The following is a 21,330-nucleotide window of genomic DNA, read 5'->3' on the forward strand; positions in this document are numbered from 1 at the left end:
ACGTGTCACCATTGATTTCAGCGACCTCGAAAACTATGGATTTGACACTAATATCGGTCATTTTGGATTACTTTTAAATATCTTGGTATCTCACCCCTCCCTCCGGTGACCCCCGGTCCGGAGCCAAACAGCGTGAATTTGGAAGTTTATACGACTGGAGTTTCACCATTGTTTTCAGGGACCACGAAAATATAAATTCGACACTAATAGCTGAAGTGGTAGAGCGTTGGCTTCGCATTCGGGAGGTTGTGGCTTCGAATCACGCTGCCTACCATTCTGACTGAGGTTTTCCAGGGTTTCCCTCAGTCCTACCAGGCAAATGGCGGGATGGCACCTACTAAACAGGCCCTGGTCGATACCTTCCCAAATCCTTTCCATTGTTAATGTTGTTCGATGTTCAATGTAAAATGGCCTATGAGCTGTATCTGGTGATTTTTAAATAAATAAATATCGGTCAATTTCTACTACTTTTACGTGTCACGGTAAACGTCTCCTGAGACCCCCTGGCTCGAATTTCGAAAAAAAAGTTTAACTCTGGTGTGGAGCCTGAACCAAGGTATTGTTGACTAAAATTTGCTCACTGTCGGTCAATTTGTCTGGTTCCCAAGCCGGTTGCGGTAAAGGGAACCCTGAGACCCCAGTGTTTGAAATTTGAAAAAAAAAAACGCTTCGTCTTGATCTGGGGCCTGGCCAAGGTACCCCTGACCAAAATTTGGTAACTCTCGGTCCACTTGTCTGGTCCCCAGGCCGCACACAGACAGACAGACAGACAAACACAAAAACAAACTCTTTATTTTATTTATATTAGAAGACAGTTTACAAGACAGTATTCAGTATGTACTTTTTATTATAATTGAGGTCATAACGAAAGGAAAATTGTTATATTTGAATAAACAGGAGAAGGACGTAAATATGGCAACATTTTTTTCAATACTTTTTGTTTATTATTTTGCTCGAAGTTTCTTCATAGTTTGTTATTAAAATACTTGCCAACATATCCTCATTTTATTGTCCTAACAAACCAATATATGTTTATAGTAAAGTAGTTTATATTGATCGAGGTCCTGGGCGTTCAGAATTTTATGTCACCCCCCCCCCCCCGTTACGAAATCCTGGGTAAACGAACCAATATATGTTCCAGTAAAATAGTTTAAAGTGATCGGGACCCTTTTATGATGACCACAGTATTTCATGTCACGGACCCACCCTTCACGAAATTCTGGCTGCGTGCCTGCAACATTGTCAGTAGGTACGTCCTCGACTAATATACATTTACAAGTACAGCTTTATTTTCGTATTTTTTCAACAGTTAACCAAATTAAAACCGTATTATAATTCAAATTACTTATCATATTTCTATCGTAAACAAGAACATGTAGTTAAGTTCTTAAATACTTCGATCCGCAGGAACCCGTTCAGCGCGTGCAAGAAGCAAAAACAACATGTTTCGCGTCTCATAAATGACAAAGGACAAAAAAGAAAAGCAAAAGCAGCACAGCAGTGCCTTATCGCAGTCAGAGCTGACAATATATTTTCGGTCGTCACTTAAGCCAACAGACCTACAAGCGGTGTACAAGAGTTATAGAGTTACCATATACGTTGTTCCACAGTAGCGCTACAGGCGGAATGAGCACGAACTACAAATGAATATGTTTCTTACAAGTATCAATCACTGTTGCACCCTCTTTACATTCTACACATCCAATTTTCTCAAACTATTTGACCTTGACAAGCAGAAGTACCAGGCTTTCCGAGTTCACAACAATAACCTGTTTGTGTACAGAGTACGTTTTTAGTTCTTCGAATGACTGTGCCCTCGAAGAACAAGGTTGATGATCGGACAACCGTATACGGCATTCAGTAAGACCCGGTTGCAATTTTTACTGTAAAATACAAATGTAGAGCCTTGACAATGCCGTGAGGATGTATATATATATATATATATATATATATATATATATATATATATATATATATATATATATATAAAATTTTACAAAATAATTATGAAAATAAAACTTACATATTAACGTACTTTACACAAAACATATACTGTTTCAGCGAAATATTTGTTTATGTTTTCTTGCTATAAAAGTATAATTATGATTTTGCATAATTATATGTATGCTATTTACACTCAAACATTTTTCTTTTTCTGCTTTTCTATTCATGTCCTTCTAAGCATGTTCTGCACTAAAGCGATGAGTGGTCAATGCACGCTTTCCTTCCACAAGTTTCACAAGACTTTCGTGTTGATTTATCTCTTGCTCTTCAACACAAGTTAAAACTGCCAAATTTGTTCTCTGGTTGAAAGCGTTGAGGTTTGGTAATGGCCTGCATATCTGTTTCTTATTTGCTGGATAGTTTGGAGCCTCCATATGTTTAACTATTTTAGGTTTGATTATCTCCCATGCTAAGGTTGCCAACAATTTTATTCTTGTAGTTGGTTTGTGGTTATTGTTAACTTTCTAGATGCACAAAGCATTGATGACACTAATGTTCAAAATGTTTTAAAAATATCTTCATTTACCAAATTTTGTAATCCGCGTTACACTGTACTTCACACACATCTGGTCAACAATATCAACATCAATCATTGTGTGATTATAAAATGTTATTACTTCAGGTTTTCGTGCATCACCAGTTTTATCCATCGGCTTGTCATGATGCATTGTATGCACTAAAAACACTGACTTTTCTTTCAAGGACAGTAAGACAGAAGAGTCATATCTTTCTGAAATCCAAAGAGTGATGAGTTTTTGATTATTTTCCCGGATTTCATTAGGGATTTGGCGCTTGTTTGAACGAAGTGTACCCACTACAGTAAGCCTCTTTATATATAATAATGTTTCCACAAGAAAAATGGACGTAAACCAGTTGTCAGTGGTAACGTTGATGCATAGATCTTGATGCCGTATATGGCGAGCTAAATTGTAAAAAAATCCCGAAATCTCATTAGCTGTTCTCTGACAGCACATAATTCACTAATAGTATAATAACGTTTAAAATTTTGAACGAAAAGCTCAAACTATATTCGTATAGGTACAAGCCGGTCAACAGTTATTCGTTTCTAGCAATCTCGTATATCCTTAAATGTAATGCAGCGCATTAGAAAGTGAACTTGCTTTTCACTCATTGCTAAATAGCAAGATTCAACTCCAGAGTCTCGGGAATTTTCCCAATTACAGTTGGTGATTTTTCTGTTACTTCCTAACCAACCTGAAAGCATCAAAATACTTATCACGGCATGTATTTCAGTCTCAGCAGTTCGTATTTAATCACGATCACGAACAAATTTCTTTGTAACATTGTCGATGTAAATACTGATACAATCAACTATAGGTATCATAATGTTGGCATCTAAAAGTAGTTCTAGACATTCAAGATGTGACAACATAGACATAGCTTCACCTCAAGGTAGTGGAAAACGAAAGACAATATAATGAGCACTAGTGCGAATATTACGAGTAGGAGTGTTACTTTTCCATTTCAAAATATGTTTTGCTACATAATAATTTACTTAAAAACTGTTTTTACTAGCACTATCATCAAGAGCTGTCTGTGATCCCTGCTGCCCGGAATTCTCAGTTACATTTTCTGAGTTTTCAGTAACTATTTCTGTGTCCGAAAGATGCACTTCTTCGGTTTCTAACTGTTCTTCACCATCTTCACTATCGCCATCAAGGAAACATTCCTCACCAGAACTGGCATTTGCTAACTCATTTACCATGTGATCACCACTCAAACTATGATGAAAAACTTTAAACCTTTTAAGAACACTCATGACAGCAATAGTCGCGCGGTCTACAGTTACATCTGTCACACACTAACTGCGCAGAATGATAGTTGCTAGAAACGTACACAGACACCCCTTGTGTTATCATTTCAAAGTACTATATGTTAACGAGAACAAAAACACTGGTCTACAATAGTATCCTGCGAGCGTCTTGCAAGACCAAGTATATGTGCCCTATCCCCGGCTAATTCTGGCTACCGGGTACCGAGGTAACCGGTACTCAAAAGTGTAAAGTTTGTCGACTCCGAAATCTCAACAGTTTGCTAAAAGAATTATCACATTTCATGTTGTTATTTCTTCCTTTTAAAACAGTTTTCAGTGACTCTATACATGCCGGGTGAATTACTAAACTTATACACTTCACATAAAATATAGCGAAAGCTAACTTCTTGCAGCTAGGTCATCCAATATAAACCTTCTTATCCCATAATCGTGTTTAGAGGTGTGACCCCTTCTCTACCCTTCTGTCTTCTCTTCTAGATTAAAATGAGCTACAACATGAGCAGAAAAGTGGAAGGATAAAAATGAGACGAGACGAGGTTTAGGGAAGTAGTAATCGCATGACTTGGCCTCACTTTTTGGCCCCTGGGTCCCTGCCTCAGGACCCATGGTCCCTGGCCCAGGGTCAATGACCTAGGGGTACCATGGCCCACCCCCTAAAATTTGGCAGGGGTACATAGGACCACCCCCAGGACCTATGGTCCCTGGCCCGTGTCAATGACCTAGGGGTACTTAGGACCACCCCTCTAGATTTTGGCAGGAGTACATAGGACCACCCCTTAAATTTTGGAAATTGCCAAATCTAAAAATTGGGTGTGGTAGCCTAGGACCACAGTATGTACCTCTATCAGTATTGGGTGTCTATGTCGTTCCCTTTTATGAGTAAAAAATTGCCAAAAATTCAAATTTCGGAGGTTTTTGACCTAATTTATCCCCTTGGATGAGGTATTATTACCCTATATGGTTATATGGGCGTATACAGGGATTCATTCCCTTTTATAAGACATGGGTATATTAATGCACCCCTTGAAATTTTTGGGAGGGGTACTTTGGCCCACCCCTTCAATTTTGGAAATTGCCCAATTTCAACATTGGGTATTATAGTACAGGACCCTAATATGTAATATGATAAATTTGGGTGGTCCACCTTGTTCCCTTCTAGGGGTACAAAATTGCCAAAATATAAACGTAAGCAATACGTAGTACCACGTGTTTGGTTTTTGGTCGATTTTATCCCCTTTGATGAGGTGTTATTATCCTATATAGTTATATGGTCATGTATAGGGGTCCATTACCTTTCATAAGATATGGGTATATTTGTGCACTCCTTTAAAAATTTGGGAGGTGTACTTTTGGCCCACCCCTTAAATTTTGGAAATTGCTCATTTTATATATTTGGTATTATAGTACGGGACCCTAACATGTATTATAATAAATTTGGGTGGTCCACTTCGTTCCCTTTTAGGGGTACAAAATTGCCAAATTTTAGTACAACCACGTGTTTGGTTTTTGGTTATTTTATTCCCTTGGATGAGGTCCTATTACCTTATATGGGTGTATACAGGTGTTTATTTTCCTATTGTAAGACGTAGGTACATTTGTGCACCCCGGCAGGGATGCCTTGGCCCACCCCTTAAATTTTTTGGAAATTGCCCAATTTAAACATTTGGTATAATAGTATAGAACCCTAATATAGATCACTATAAATTTTCGGTGGTCTATCTCGTTTCCCTTTTAGGGGTATAAAACTGTCAAAATATAAACGTAAGCATTACGTTGTACCACGTGTTTGGTTTTTTTTGACCTAATTCATTTCCTTGGATGAGATCCTATTACCTTATATGGTTGGGGGGCGCGGTGGCTCAGTGGTAGAGCGTTCACCTCTGGTGCTTGGGGTCCCGGGTTCGATCCCAGCCCCCGCCAAGTGAACTTTGTGGTGGACAAACACCGTGCTCGTGGGTTTTCTCGGGGTTCTCCCGTTTCCTCCCACTTTCTTCATTCCACCATTTTCATTCATCTCTCATTATCACCGTCTCCTTTAGCCTCACCGGCATAACCGTGGGACGTAAAACTTAAAGATTTCATTTTTTTTACCTTATATGGTTATATGGCCATGTATAGGAGTCCATTCCCTATTATGAAACATAAGTACATATGTGCACCCCCGGGAATGGTACCTTGGCCGCCCCCTTAAGTTTTAGAAATTGCCAAATCTAAACATTTGGTATCATAGTACTGGACCCTAATATATATTACTACAAAATTTGGGTGGTCCACCTCGTTCCCTTTTAGGGTGCATTTTGTTCCGCTTTAGGAGTGAACCTTGCAATCGTCCCGAGTTTGATTCTTGGAAATGTTGAATTTAACGTCCCCGCGAAAACGGTGAGAGATGATAGGACGAAACATGAACTTACTTGACTGAGGATTGAAGCAGTGACCTCATACAGTAGAGACAAGCGCTGAGCCATCGTACACGTGTGTTGATTACTATGCAATAGTCCCGAGTTTGATTCTTGGTGCTAGTTTCAGGAAATGTTAACGTCCCACTTGAAACGATGATGAGAAATGAGAAAACATCATAAACTTACTTGCTTGCGGATTGAAGCAGAGATCTCACATATTTGAGCCACTATGGCCCATTGAGAAGTTCAGTTTTTTGATTACTATGTCATGGTCCCGAGTTCGATTTTTGTGTTAGTTTAAGAAATGTTGAGTTTAACGTCCCCTTGAAACGATGATGAAAAATGATAGGAGGAAACATGAACTTACTTCGTTGTGGATTGAAGCGCTGAGCCGTCGTACTCCATTCAGTGCGAACAGTTTCGCGTATGAAAAGAAGACGAGCAGATTATGTTACATTACACATTTCAGTGCGAGCAGTTTACACTAGGTTTATGTTTCATATAGAAAGATAGAAGATCTGCGTTGTCATCATTTTACTTCGTGTGCAACTTTGACCTTGAAGAAAACCTTGTTGACTCAGTGCTAGCATTGACGTATACACACAATCTTATTGTTTATTGGCTGTATTTAGAGATGAATCAGACATGTAAGGTTGCTGGTTCGAATCTAGTTGTGTTCGCTGTAACTCAGGGTCTGAGCGATACTTACCGAAATTTTTCCAGTGTTGCCAACACTATCAGAATGAATCGATTCATTTAGTCGGAGCAGTTTCGTGACGAAAACAGAATTTTGTTTTGCACACAAAAATTTTTTCTGAAACAGAATTTTGTTTGTACATAAAAATTTTTTTCTGAAACAGAATTTTGTTTGTACATAAAAATTTTCTGAAACAGTTTTTGTTTTGTACACACAAAAAAATTTTCTGAAACAGAATTTTGTTTTCGTACACAAAAAATTTTTCTGAAAACATTTTTTTTTCGTACACAAAAATTTTCTGAATCAGTTTTTTTTCGTACACAAAAAATTTTCTGAAACAAAAATTTAGTTTGATTTTTTTTTCGCAAAACATTGATTTATTTTATCGGTAAACTGATTCAGAAAAAAGAAATTGAAATCGCAGTACAGGAAAAAGAATTTGATTTTAGGATGTGAAATAAAAACACAGAATCATGTTTTTGTACATTTATTTTTAGCATGTGAAATAGAATACAGAATTTCTTTTTTCTTCAAAGGAAGACGTGTCCGTGACGGGTACAAATTCTGTAAAGAGAAAATAAAACATATGAATATACATGGTAATATTTATTTTGTTTCCTGTGAAAGAAGAAAAACAGATTATTAACATCGAACTAACTGATCAAGAGAGAGTGAGGTGAGAAAAGAAACGCAAATGTGACGTACCTGAATTCCTTTTTTTTCTCCACGGGTTTCTGCAAGGTGATGTCATCTGAGTTTTTGTCTTCGCTGTGGCCTTGTTGAAGCATGTCCCGTGTTGCGTTGATTCTTTGCCCGTCTTTGGGAGGTGGTGTTGGTGGGATTAGGGGAAAATATGGCTGTTATTCTGTTCTGGCTTTTTTATACCCATAGGGCAATGTCTCGTATGTGTCTGGTATTAATCGGCGTTTTTTATAGTTGAAACTGTACTTCTTTTCTTCAGGTTTTGTGACAAGATGATGATCGTGGGTTCTGTAAATTTTGTGCGGCGTGCTAATGGAGATTTTTTCACTCGATTGATTTATGATCATTTGCTCCAGACTATTGAAATTTAACTTTTGACTTGCAGTATAATTGAGTGTGAATCCACGAATTTTGCATACATAACTGGTTGATTTCGTGTCGGGGTTGTAGATTTCCAAGGCGTACTGTTTTGGGCCACCAGACACGAATTTTTTAATGTATGCTTTTGGTCCAATTGATTCAAGTTCATTTGACATTGAACCAAGAAATACTTCTGGTTCTATTGTGGGCTGTGATGGTCGCTGCGTGAATATTACGGAATCTGTATCGAAATATAATACTCTTTCTTGCAGAAGTTCTAAATATTTGTAGAGTTCCAGACGAGCTTGACACGTTGTAAATGCTCCAAGGACAACATTAGCATTGTGATTTTGTACTGGAACATCATCTTCATACTGCCAATAAAGGTATAACATCGAATCGTTAACAGGTAAAATTTGGTTGACTTTTATGTCTGGAGCAGTTAATTTTTGATACAGTTCTTTGGGGTCGTTAATGATGGTCGTTTGGCTGAAATTGTCTCTTATAGCGAGTCGTCCCCAGAAGGCATTCAAACAGAGCTTTGCAAGACTACGACGTGCTGAATTTGTCATTATATTTGCTGCATCTAAAGTTATGCCTTCCCGTTGTTGTACCACTTGGATATACTGCTGCTTTTCTTCTTCGGTGACGCAATTGGCAGGCCAACCAGAAGCTTCCAGCTTAGATTTCAAAAATGTATTAATGTATTCGCTGAATAATCCGCCAGTCTTGGTTTCTGGATCATATACGGTGATGTCGTAATCCCAAATTTCGTAAATTTCAATGACTTGATACCCAAGTTCAATGGCTTTTTGAATTTCATAGGACACTCATGTTCCTGTTAGACTTCGTTCACTGTCCGAATGTGTACATTCAGAATCTTGATTTAATGCTGTGGCACAGGCAGCACAAAGTGGAAACAACAACTTCTTATTTGAACGAAATGGCAGCACTGGATGAAACACATTTCTGCTAGGCAAGATCTTCAACTTGACCAATCCGTTGACATCTTGAATGTCGGGCATTTCTGGATCTCCCTGTAGATATATTCGTGGATGCCCTATTGGATACCGTCCACATTTATTCACATAAGGATACAGGGAGACGATATCCAAGAATTTTATTTCTTCGCCTTCATTTTCATTTGCGACGTGGTACAATTTAATGGCATTAACACGGCCACCATAGAAGCTGTCTCTTGGATTTAATGGTGTCTTATTAGTAAAAGGATGTGTGCTTAAAGAAGAGGCCAATGCTGGATTGGATTTTAACACTTGACGAAATTCACATTCCCACATTTCATGTACTTTATATCCCATGGATCGTAATAACTTCATTTTACGCTGTGTTCTCTCGTAGCGATAGTTCATTGTTTCTTCGGAGTTCTCATAAATGGGTTGATCACGGCCTGTAGGGACACATAGAGGACAGCCGTGGAATCTGCACCCTTCAAATTCATAAACGTGTTCCTCTTTAGTGTCAGGATCTTTGTAGTAACCGTCCAGATGAAAACCAGCAACATAAACTTCTTTTCCTCTTGCAGCATGTTGAATTGAATGACCCTCTTTTTCCTCCATGTAGGCAAGCCACTGCAAAGCAATCCGTGACTGATTGTTTCTGTGACGATATCCACGTGCAGGGAGAATGCTAATAGTATTAGGTTTTAAGAAATTTCGTCGAAATACTAAATTGCACGCACTCGCCAAAGTGATAGCCTCCAGGAAAGGATTGACGTGAGTTTCTTGTTCAAAAGTGGTCATGAAAGATATACAAGCCAATCGAAGTACGTTGACGTCCTGGACACAATAGTTTACCAATTCTTCTTGGAAAATAAACGTATCGTTCTGGTGTTCGTTATACCATGTCATGAATTTCTCTCGTTCATCCACTTTCATTTCATCTGCACCATAATAATGGATGTCCGGTAATTTTCCCACATACGTTTGATTTGCAGCAGTATTAAAAAAGTGTGGAAAATATCCTTTGGTCGCTGGTAAATGAAATGCCTTGGATAATTTACTTAAAGTCATTGGCATGAAATTTAAGGAGTCAATAAACGATAAGTGATTCACTTTCATGCTTAAAATTTTTGCTCCGTTCAAGATCAAAGTAGGTTTCAATTCATGTTCTTCCACTAAAGATTTAAGAATAAAATGACCATCATATCCCTTACAGTTATGTGCCAAAGATACAATAAGTTTGATGTTGGGTCGTGGTTGACGTAAATACGCAAGAAAGGCATTGATCGGATCATCTTGAAAAATATGTTCTCGCTGTCCACAAACTTCACACGGATGATGTATATCCTCATCTTGAACACAGTTGTAACATACTTGTTGGGCCACCAGTAAATTGGGCTTATGAATAAACGTGTCTTCATCGAAGAAAGTATCCTGTGTGGCTTCGATATCATAGAAGACAATCATAGCTTTCTTGGCATGTAACACTGATGGAACTCCAGGCTTTAATTTAGTCGTATCAGGCTTCATGTAGCATTGGTGGGTAGACGTAACGTGTTTATGGCACACATTACAAAAATAATCAGTACAATCATGTTTCCTTTCCCCTGTATGGACAAACGAATAAATGCGTAGACATTTGGCACACTGTTTCACCATCTTGCATATTGGTTGGCCTTTATGGTATGGTAGAGTCAGATGATTTGTATAGCATGTTTCACCATAAAATTCACGATTGCATTCTAGGCACTGCTTCTCCGTATTGGTCTTACTGCATGGCGGTTTCTGCAAACATTTCTCACACATGGCCGAACAGTTCTTGACGTGTGCATTACGATGATCATATTTTTTGTGGCATGCAGCACAGTAATAGTTGGTAGAAAAAACAGACGTTAATGACGTGATGATGTCATAATGTGAATTGATGCACATTAAATTGATTGGAATCTTGTCTTCGCCACCCGGTCCTTCATACAGAATATCTTCTCCGGAAAAGCTGGTGTATACGGTAAGTTTATAATTTGTCAAGTAGCGTTGCAATTGTCGTAAATCTTCCACGGATCCCCCATGGTCTAAATTCACTGATGATCTGGACAAAAGTTCATGTACGGCTGGAATAACAACACACTTTCTCTGGTTGTGATATTGTCTGTACAGTTTCTTATTTGTATCCTTATATTTCTTTAGGCCAATAGCAATCACAATCGCATACGCTAAACATTTCTTGTCGGTGTTTTTTACACGTAAAATGCCTTTCTTGCACTTTAATAATTCGTCGTTTGATAAAAGACCTCGACGCACCAATCCAAATCCACGGGGCACATCCACATGATGAAAATGGACAATGAACGGTTCGTTCATGAGAAAACTATCGTTACTTTGAAGGATGCGATCAAAGGATGCCCATAAAGTCTCCAGTGTCAAATTACTTGCATGCCGGAAAGATAAATAAAATGGCTTGTTCTTCTCATCGTGGGATAAAATCGACAATCCAACCATCGATGATTCGTCGACGTTTTCCAATAAGTAATCCAACATCTGTTGAAAGGAGGCCTGAACCCACTCCACAATATCTGTGTCACTGGTCGGAGCATTAATTTGAATTTCCAGCATTCGTCCTTCAAGATTAAAACGCCGATAATGTCTATTGATTTCTCGCAAGACAGTAAAGCCAGAAGTAGCCATATTCAAATAGGGAAAAAAGGTAAGGTAAGCAAAAAGGTATAGGCAAAGAAAAACAAATATCTAAAACGAAAAGAGAAAAAAAGCACGAATTAAAATTGAATTCAGAGATCACTACGTTATCAAAATGACTACACGATCAATCCTAAAAGAATGATCATATCTCAAATAGTTCTACTACTGAAACGTTTTATTGTCGTCAAACCCGGACCAACATCAACATGTAAATGACCTAAGTTTCTGTAGTGATAAAAAGAATGAATGAAATTGTTTTTCTAAGCGTGCTAAGAGAATCATTGTAGTAAGCATTTTTCCTCTGACACTGAACTTTAAAACGTATGACGAACATGAAACGAAAAGAAAATCTCATGCGCTTGCTTTTCTCGAGCTAAGGCAAGAAAGACTCGAATTCGTTTCTCGGCGGGAGATCAGATCCCACATTAAACTGTAGGTCCACGTCTCACGTTGTAGGGAACAAATTCGTGCGTAGTTTCTTTGTTTACTATCAGAAACTGAGCTAAGTGGTTAGCGTTACGCACCTCTGGCCCGGGTTCAACACCCAGTATGCGATCAGATTCAACATTAAGCTGTATTCCTAGCCCCCCACTACTGAAGGGACGCTAAAACCAAAATCAACAAATTTCTCGTGCTTACTTCTAATGTGTGGGATGTGGCCCGGGTTCAACACCCAGTATGCGCTCAGATTCAACATTAAGCTGTATTCCTAGCACCCCACTACTGAAGGGACGCTAAACCAAAATCAACAAATTTCTCGTGCTTACTTCTAATGTGTGGGATTCCTAATTCGATCCCCGGTCAAGTTATTCTTCCATTTGCTAAATATTTCGTGTTAAAATAAAACAATGATAACAATGTTATCCTCATGCAAAAAAACACTCCATTGATGTTAAGAAAACGCAGTCGATACTTACCTCAAATTCAAGGAACGGAGTAAAGTCACGCTGTCACTAGAGGTACACCTACGTTCATTCAAGATCTTCGTGGAAGTAGGATTTGAAAATGAAATTAAGAAATTTATTTAGGTCTAAAACGTGTTCAGCTATAAAGTGACATCACTATCAGCCAATCAGAAACGAGGAAAATGAATCAATGACATCACGGAGAACCAATGAAAACACAGCTTTCATCATGAGCCGAAACGTGATGTAAGAAGCAATCTGATTGGTTGTGACATTATTCACGTTTTTTCTCCTTACACATCAATCGTTACGACATCTAGTATCGCAATTTTGATAATGACATCATACCGTTGACTCGTTAGTTTCTTACGACATTCAAATTAACACATCTAAAATGTGATTCATTTTCCTTAAACTTGATTGAAAAAATGTAACACTCATCGATATGTTACGAAACTGTCTTTGACATAAATGTAAAGTTGAGCTTTAAAAGTCCGTCAGCTGAGAAAAAATGCTGATGTAGTAAAAGCAGATTCTGCAATTTCACAATAACAAGCTTCTATGCGTAACAACAAGCAGAAATGTGTAGTAATGTAACATAATCTGTTCATGTTCTTTTCATACGCAAAACTGCTCGCACTGAATGGAGTACGGTGGCTCAGCGTTTTTTTTTTTCTGATGTGTGAGTTCTCTGCTTCAATCCGCAAGCAAGTAAGTTTATGATGTTTTCTCATTTCTCATCATCGTTTCAAGTGGGACGTTAACATTTCCTGAAACTAGCACCAAGAATCAAACTCGGGACTATTGCATAGTAATCAACACACGTGTACGATGGCTCAGCGCTTGTCTCTACTGTATGAGGTCACTGCTTCAATCCTCAGTCAAGTAAGTTCATGTTTCGTCCTATCATCTCTCACCGTTTTCGCGGGGACGTTAAATTCAACATTTCCAAGAATCAAACTCGGGACGATTGCAAGGTTCACTCCTAAAGCGGAACAAAATGCACCCTAAAAGGGAACGAGGTGGACCACCCAAATTTTGTAGTAATATATATTAGGGTCCAGTACTATGATACCAAATGTTTAGATTTGGCAATTTCTAAAACTTAAGGGGGCGGCCAAGGTACCATTCCCGGGGGTGCACATATGTACTTATGTTTCATAATAGGGAATGGACTCCTATACATGGCCATATAACCATATAAGGTAAAAAAAATGAAATCTTTAAGTTTTACGTCCCACGTTTATGCCGGTGAGGCTAAAGGAGACGGTGATAATGAGAGATGAATGAAAATGGTGGAATGAAGAAAGTGGGAGGAAACGGGAGAACCCCGAGAAAACCCACGAGCACGGTGTTTGTCCACCACAAAGTTCACCTGGCGGGGGCTGGGATCGAACACGGGACCCCAAGCACCAGAGGTGAACGCTCTACCACTGAGCCACCGCGCCCCCCAACCATATAAGGTAATAGGATCTCATCCAAGGAAATGAATTAGGTCAAAAAAAACCAAACACGTGGTACAACGTAATGCTTACGTTTATATTTTGGCAGTTTTATACCCCTAAAAGGGAAACGAGATAGACCACCGAAAATTTATAGTGATCTATATTAGGGTTCTATACTATTATACCAAATGTTTAAATTGGGCAATTTCCAAAAAATTTAAGGGGTGGGCCAAGGCATCCCTGCCGGGGTGCACAAATGTACCTACGTCTTACAATAGGAAAATAAACACCTGTATACACCCATATAAGGTAATAGGACCTCATCCAAGGGAATAAAATAACCAAAAACCAAACACGTGGTTGTACTAAAATTTGGCAATTTTGTACCCCTAAAAGGGAACGAAGTGGACCACCCAAATTTATTATAATACATGTTAGGGTCCCGTACTATAATACCAAATATATAAAATGAGCAATTTCCAAAATTTAAGGGGTGGGCCAAAAGTACACCTCCCAAATTTTTAAAGGAGTGCACAAATATACCCATATCTTATGAAAGGTAATGGACCCCTATACATGACCATATAACTATATAGGATAATAACACCTCATCAAAGGGGATAAAATCGACCAAAAACCAAACACGTGGTACTACGTATTGCTTACGTTTATATTTTGGCAATTTTGTACCCCTAGAAGGGAACGAGGTGGACCACCCAAATTTATCATAATACATATTAGGGTCCTGTACTATAATACCCAATGTTGAAATTGGGCAATTTCCAAAATTGAAGGGGTGGGCCAAAGTACCCCTCCCAAAAATTTCAAGGGGTGCATTAATATACCCATGTCTTATAAAAGGGAATGAATCCCTGTATACGCCCATATAACCATATAGGGTAATAATACCTCATCCAAGGGGATAAATTAGGTCAAAAACCTCCGAAATTAGAATTTTTGGCAATTTTTTACTCATAAAAGGGAACGACATAGACACCCAATACTGATAGAGGTACATACTGTGGTCCTAGGCTACCACATTCAATTTTTAGATTTGGCAATTTCCAAAATTTAAGGGGTGGTCCTATGTACCCCTGCCAAAATCTAGAGGGGTGGTCCTAAGTACCCCTAGGTCATTGACACGGGCCAGGGACCATAGGTCCTGGGGGTGGTCCTATGTACCCCTGCCAAATTTTAGGGGGTGGGCCATGGTACCCCTAGGTAATTGACCCTGGGCCAGGGACCATGGGTCCTGAGGCAGGGACCCAGGGGCCAAAAAGTGAGGCCAAGTCATGCGATTACTACTAGGGAGCCCAGATAGAGAAATTTGATTTAAAGAGAAATTTAAAATATACCTCAATGAAAATTGAAACCAATAGATATCTGTTTGAGGATACAGAATTGAGACAGACAGTGAAAAGAAGATAGAAGAAGAAAAAGAAGAGGGAGCACAGATAGAAAATACTCCATACTAATTAACATCTAAAGTATTACAACCAGCTGCCTAAAACCGCTTGTCCATGATGACTACCCTTTGTAACATGCAATGTATGTAAGCTCTGTATTACCCCTTTTGGGAGTATCCGCTCTAACCACGAAATTTCTACTTTTCTTTTTAATTTTTGCATCTACGTCGGAATGTTAAATTTTTGTTCTTTATCAATTGTAAATTGCCTTTACATTTATAATAAAAGTAAATATGGTGGAATTTTTGGGTATATTTTTCAAATAAAGAAGAGAATATAAACAATACGCAAGGACAAAAAATACTGGTACTAAACTTTATCTATGATAATTCCTACGAAAGACTTAAACGAACTTACAATTTATTTAAAGTATACTAAAGTCTATTGTGTTCTATAAGTTCCCAACGGACTTGTACCCACATCCACGCGCACAAGACCTAAGTAAATATTTTTGTAACGCTGCACAGAAGCTTGAGTTATTCGACAGTAACATGTGTAGTATTGGTACCGACTTTTATGTATACATAAGATAGATCCCATCTTTGTCATATTGATTAAATGGCGCATAAACACCAGGTGCGTGGATTTTCTGGAAACGGAAGAGTAAATGGAACAACTGCCTAATCTTCAAACACTGTTGATTGACTACGCATATTGATATTTTGTTCGTTGAAATTATAAATACAGTATACAGTGACACTGAATAATAATAATAATAATAATAATAATAATAATAATAATAATAATAATAATAATAATTATTATTATTATTATTATTATTATTATTATTATTATTATTATTATTATTATTATTAGTTGAACTTGCACAGAGTAATTACTGCATATGTTTTTATTCCTGTAATTTCTCCTGGCCTTATATTATTTCGTTATTATTTTGCATTAATTTGTCTCCAGGTCGTTAAAAACTGAATTTCGGCGTAAATAATCTTACAAGAAGAAATCGTTTTGTTCCAAAGAGCAGAACTGAACTTATTAAGATTTGAGTCATAGCTTACGGTGGTATGGTACTGTAGGGTTAACGTACTGGACATACGAGTAGTATGGATTCAAACCGTATGTTAGAATCCTGGTCAATCTAAAAATTGCTTCTCAAATTGATCGTAAAGAATCGAAAAATGACTTCTTATGCTAAACCATCAATCCGTAAGAATATGGTGGCAAACACCTGTATTATGATAGAGAAGACTTACAAATGTTTGTTGGGAAAGAGCATATAATAACTATGAGAACTACTGGGACAATTCAAAACACTTAATTGGCCTGTAGTATCCACTTTTCACGTTAGTGTCCTTTGAAGGAAAAAATATACCTTTCGTTAAATACGTTTCGTGTAGAGTAACAGCTGGTATATTGGTAACGTCCAAGAATTCCAAACGGAAATCCCCATCAGGTATCAGTGTGTGTGGTCTTCATTATACAGAGTAATGATAAGTAGTCCCTCTTTCTCTTTCATCATCTATCTATCTGGACGTTTTCTTATCATGTCTTGTATCTTTCCTTTCACTCTCTCTCAATTTCTCTCTCTCATACACACACGTACGCGTACACAAACACACATCTTATGTAAGGGAATTAAGTAGTCTCTTTTCTTCATGAGGTTACCGAGTATGAATCGAATCACCGTGTCACTGCAATCACCCGTTTAATCTCAAATATGTTCATTCTATCATTGCGAATCACAACGGTATGTCCACAATAGGTGAATTCGAGAGTGGATATTCGGATGTGACAAATGTTCAGTAATGACTTGAAAATATCCCCCTTTCTGGTCATTTCAAGAGAGATTTTATTTACACTAATTTGACATAAACTTTGCTTCTATCCTATAATTCTTCAAATTGTTTTATCTACATATGCAACAAGATATATACAAGATTCGCTACTCTATTACGAATCAACAAAAAAACTTTTATTTTAAACATTTGTAACTTTTATTATGATAAAATTTGGAATTTTAATGTAGTCTCTTTCTAATATAAATAATGCTGCTATGAGACGAGACACGAGACGAGATATACTACTAGTCTCGTTTCGTTTTGGAGACGGGACATAAGACGAGGCGTGTCGTTAAATGTCTTGTTTCTTCTCGTGTGTGGAAAATGAAAACACTGTTTTGAATTTCTTTAAAAATATATTATTCGGAATAAACTATTCGCCTTCGAAATATATACCAGCTTTTATTATTTCAAATAAAGAGTATCCTACAAAGAACAGGAAATACCTAAATTTCTTCTTACAAAGATTATTAGAAACACCTTCATTTCCAATCGATTCAAGGTTAATTTTTTGTGATAGTGTTCCAGATTCACGTACAATGTTAAAACATTCATCGTGATCAGTGTTACAGATTTCAATCCGGGGGCTGGTGGGGATATCTATGTATAAAAGATCTGTTGTAGAAGTGCAAGTCCTCTTAATGACAGATTCATCACTAACTAATCACTGTTTCATGGTCTCTCTCTCGTACCGAACAAAGACAGAAACATGTCAGCCTTTTTCGGTACTGAGTTCTGAAAGGATTCTGATTCCACAATAAAGTTGACATTTTTATTGTTTTATGATGTTAATCGAACCCAAGTCATTTTTGAAATCGGGAAGTCACATAGGCCTCCTTATTTGTTGAAATATATTAGAGGTTCTTTAAAAAGATTTCAGAATGACCGGGGAAGGATTGGCTTTCGACTGTACCTATTCTTATAAAATATTCCTAGTAGTATTTAAGTACTGGTTCAGTCGAAAGTAAGCTCTCGTTGTTGGAAGATTATAGTCGTGTTGTGTGTTGTGCTGTGTTAACCAAACTAAACTTTGTTAAAAGTTGTAATTATACAGTAGTTACTTGGCAAAACAGTTCTTATTTGTAGGCCTCAGCCTCTCTAATCATGCCACGAAACAAATCATTTTTCGTGTATCCTCTCGTCTTGCCACGTAAACGGAACGAGGCACAAGACAACATGAGCACATCTTCTCGCCACGAAACATGCTTTGCACAAGACGAGACACTTGAAGTCTCGTCTCGTGGTAACACTATATAAAATTTACCAGTAAAATAGCATTTATTTGATTTTTCTTTCTGTTTTGTTCTATTTTCCCATTTTTTGTTCAGTTTGCATTAGCAGTCTGGAATGGAAGGTATGACCTGCGCTACCTACGAAGTTTATTATATTGTATTTGGGATGAGTACGCTTAATTAACACTGTCGAATTTGCAATCCAACTACACTGAAAGACAGGGTGTATGTTAAACTTCTGGCATGGTCCTAGATTTTATCCAAACTTTAGAATTTCAATGGAAAGTGAGCATTTAATTTGTCCACCAAGCTTGATATTCATTTGAAAGTCCCTTAGTAAATGTTCAAGCCTCTCTATATAAGAGTAGTTGTAAAAATAGAACAAAAGCAAACATTATTTTTATATTACTGTTGGATTTCTGAAACGGAACTTTATAATTATAGGTTCTTTTCATACTACGTTTAAGTCCATCATTTTTATCTCCGTTCCCTTTTCTTTTTCTTCTTGTGCCTTCTTTACTCTCTCTGTATCAAATCCGTAGATCTAACAAATATCTATTGGTTTCAATTTTTCATTCTTTAACTTTCCCCTACATCAACTTATGAATCTCGCTTCGTCTCATTTTTATCTTTTCACTTTATTGACACTAATACATACGTACATACACACACACATACACTGGAATTGTGCTCATGTTCTTGCACATTTTATTATGGGAAAGAGGAAAGGAGGAGGTGTAGGGTTCTCTTTACCAGACACAATTGTGGGATAAGACCGCGTATATTGGATGACCTATCTGCAATGTGATAGCTGTCTCCTTTCCTCCTTTTATTCTTTGATGCGGAGTGTATAAGTTCAGTAATGCACTGTGAATAGCCAATCAGAAATGACTTTTTAGTGAAGAAATAACATGAAATTGTGAAATCTCTTTTAACGAACTGTCGAGATTTGAGAGTCGACAAACTTAACTCTTTCCTGTACCGATTACCTCAAAAGTCCGGTATCCATAATTAGCCTGGGATAGGGGACTTATATTTTAGATCATGACAATCTCATCAAAATGCAGAAGTCTTCTAGTTTAACCAGGGAAGGGTACGAATGGGGTATTCGAGTTGCCGAACTTCATGTACCAGATATGAAAGAGAGTGTAAAGCAATTTACATATGCAAATTTATAAGGGCTGAGGGCACCATCGTGAGTGATGAGAGCCGGAAGAAATATTGCCGATCATAGGGCTCAATAACAAAGAAAGCGTACTCGTTCCGCACATGAATGACCACAGAAATGAAGGTAAAAATATTTAGTAGTAGATGCATCTGCTATATGTCGGGGAACATGAACATCATGACTTCCATATTGAAAGTGTCCATCTTAAATTTAGATTCACAATGTAAAAGAAAAAGTAGGATAAATGCGACAGTAGTCGACCGAATTTGACAACTATCTACTTTGAAACTTTGCTAGTGCTGACTGGTTTATTACAAAACAAAAAGAGTACATGCATTTTATAGAGTGCACTGTTCTACAAAAATACAATGGATGAAACTTTGAGTATAATTTTTCTACTGTTGTTTTAAATTTAAATTTTGTGAAAACTACTAAAACGTATAGTGCTCGACCACAAAATCAGTGGTCGACCTGTGTTTGTTACAGTAGTCGACCACTAAAAATTTGAGACAGGTATATGCTTAAAATATGAAAGATATGCCTAAACACTTCACAATATATTACAAAACTGTTTTTTGAAACATTTTTCTTGTATGTTGTCCCTTCTAATATACTAGTATAGTGTAAAGAACTTTAATACGAATACTAGTAATACGTTTGCTTACATCCTACTACAGTTCAATAGAAATTCTTCATCACTGGAGAAATTTTGTCCGTAAAAGCATCGAGGACACTGAAATTCTTCATAAATGTGTGCACTTCATGCTTCTAAATCAGGATAAAATGCTCGGTGTATTTTGGGAATGCATACAAAATGCATTTTTCTGGAACATTGGTTACACGTAACGCACTTTAGCGGGTTATTCAATTTAGTGTCAAGGTTCTGTTCACAATGCAAACATTCAAGTTTTCCATTTGCAGCATCATCTCCAACATCATTTGTGCTTCTGCTTTTCTCCCTATTTGTTGGCATACTTTTGCACAGGTCTGTTACACTGAAAGAAGTCCCAATGGTATTTGTTAGGCCTATGTTATTTTGAATTACATTTTCGTCCTTGTCTTGCACGTCCTCGAAAAAACGTTTTGCAGTGTTTTCAACTTCATTTTGGTTACTGTTGTCTCTGTTCAAAGTAGACGTTCCTTCCAAAGTAACTGGCTTGCGTTTAGATTTTCTCTTTTCCTTTGTTTCCGTAGATTTTCTTTTACGCTCTTCTTTCTTTCTCTCCTGTTTAGTTTTCTATTTCTCTGAGTAGTGCTTTATCCATTCAGAAGAAGACACGGCGAAAGGAAGATACTCTAATCTTCTGTTGCTATCCTTTCTCGCTGACGTTCCTTCATGATCTTGAAAAGAACTTGATGTAGGGCTAGATTGAAGTGTACAAGTCTGAGGAAGATTTTCAACTTGACTAGTACTTTGGTCACTAGCATCAACTTCAAGCAATTCCGGCGTAGAACTTTGGAATGCATTTTCTTTTATAGATTCCATTCCGCCCGTACACAAATTATCGGGTCTGTTTTCAACACTTTTTTGCCAACGTTTTCGCCACATTGTAAATATAGCAAGTTCGTGGTCAGAATCGTTCATTTCTTCACAAGATTCCGCTAGTTTTTGAAACTTTTGTGTCACATCCAACCCAAGTTCATAGTACACAAACTCGAGCGCAATTTTATATTTCTCATTAATAATTGTAGATATACTGCTATC

The sequence above is a fragment of the Thermobia domestica genome, chromosome 5 (genome assembly GCF_964235325.1).
Source record: "Thermobia domestica chromosome 5, izTheDome1.hap1.1, whole genome shotgun sequence".
In the NCBI taxonomy this organism is placed as follows: Eukaryota; Metazoa; Arthropoda; class Insecta; order Zygentoma; family Lepismatidae; genus Thermobia; species Thermobia domestica.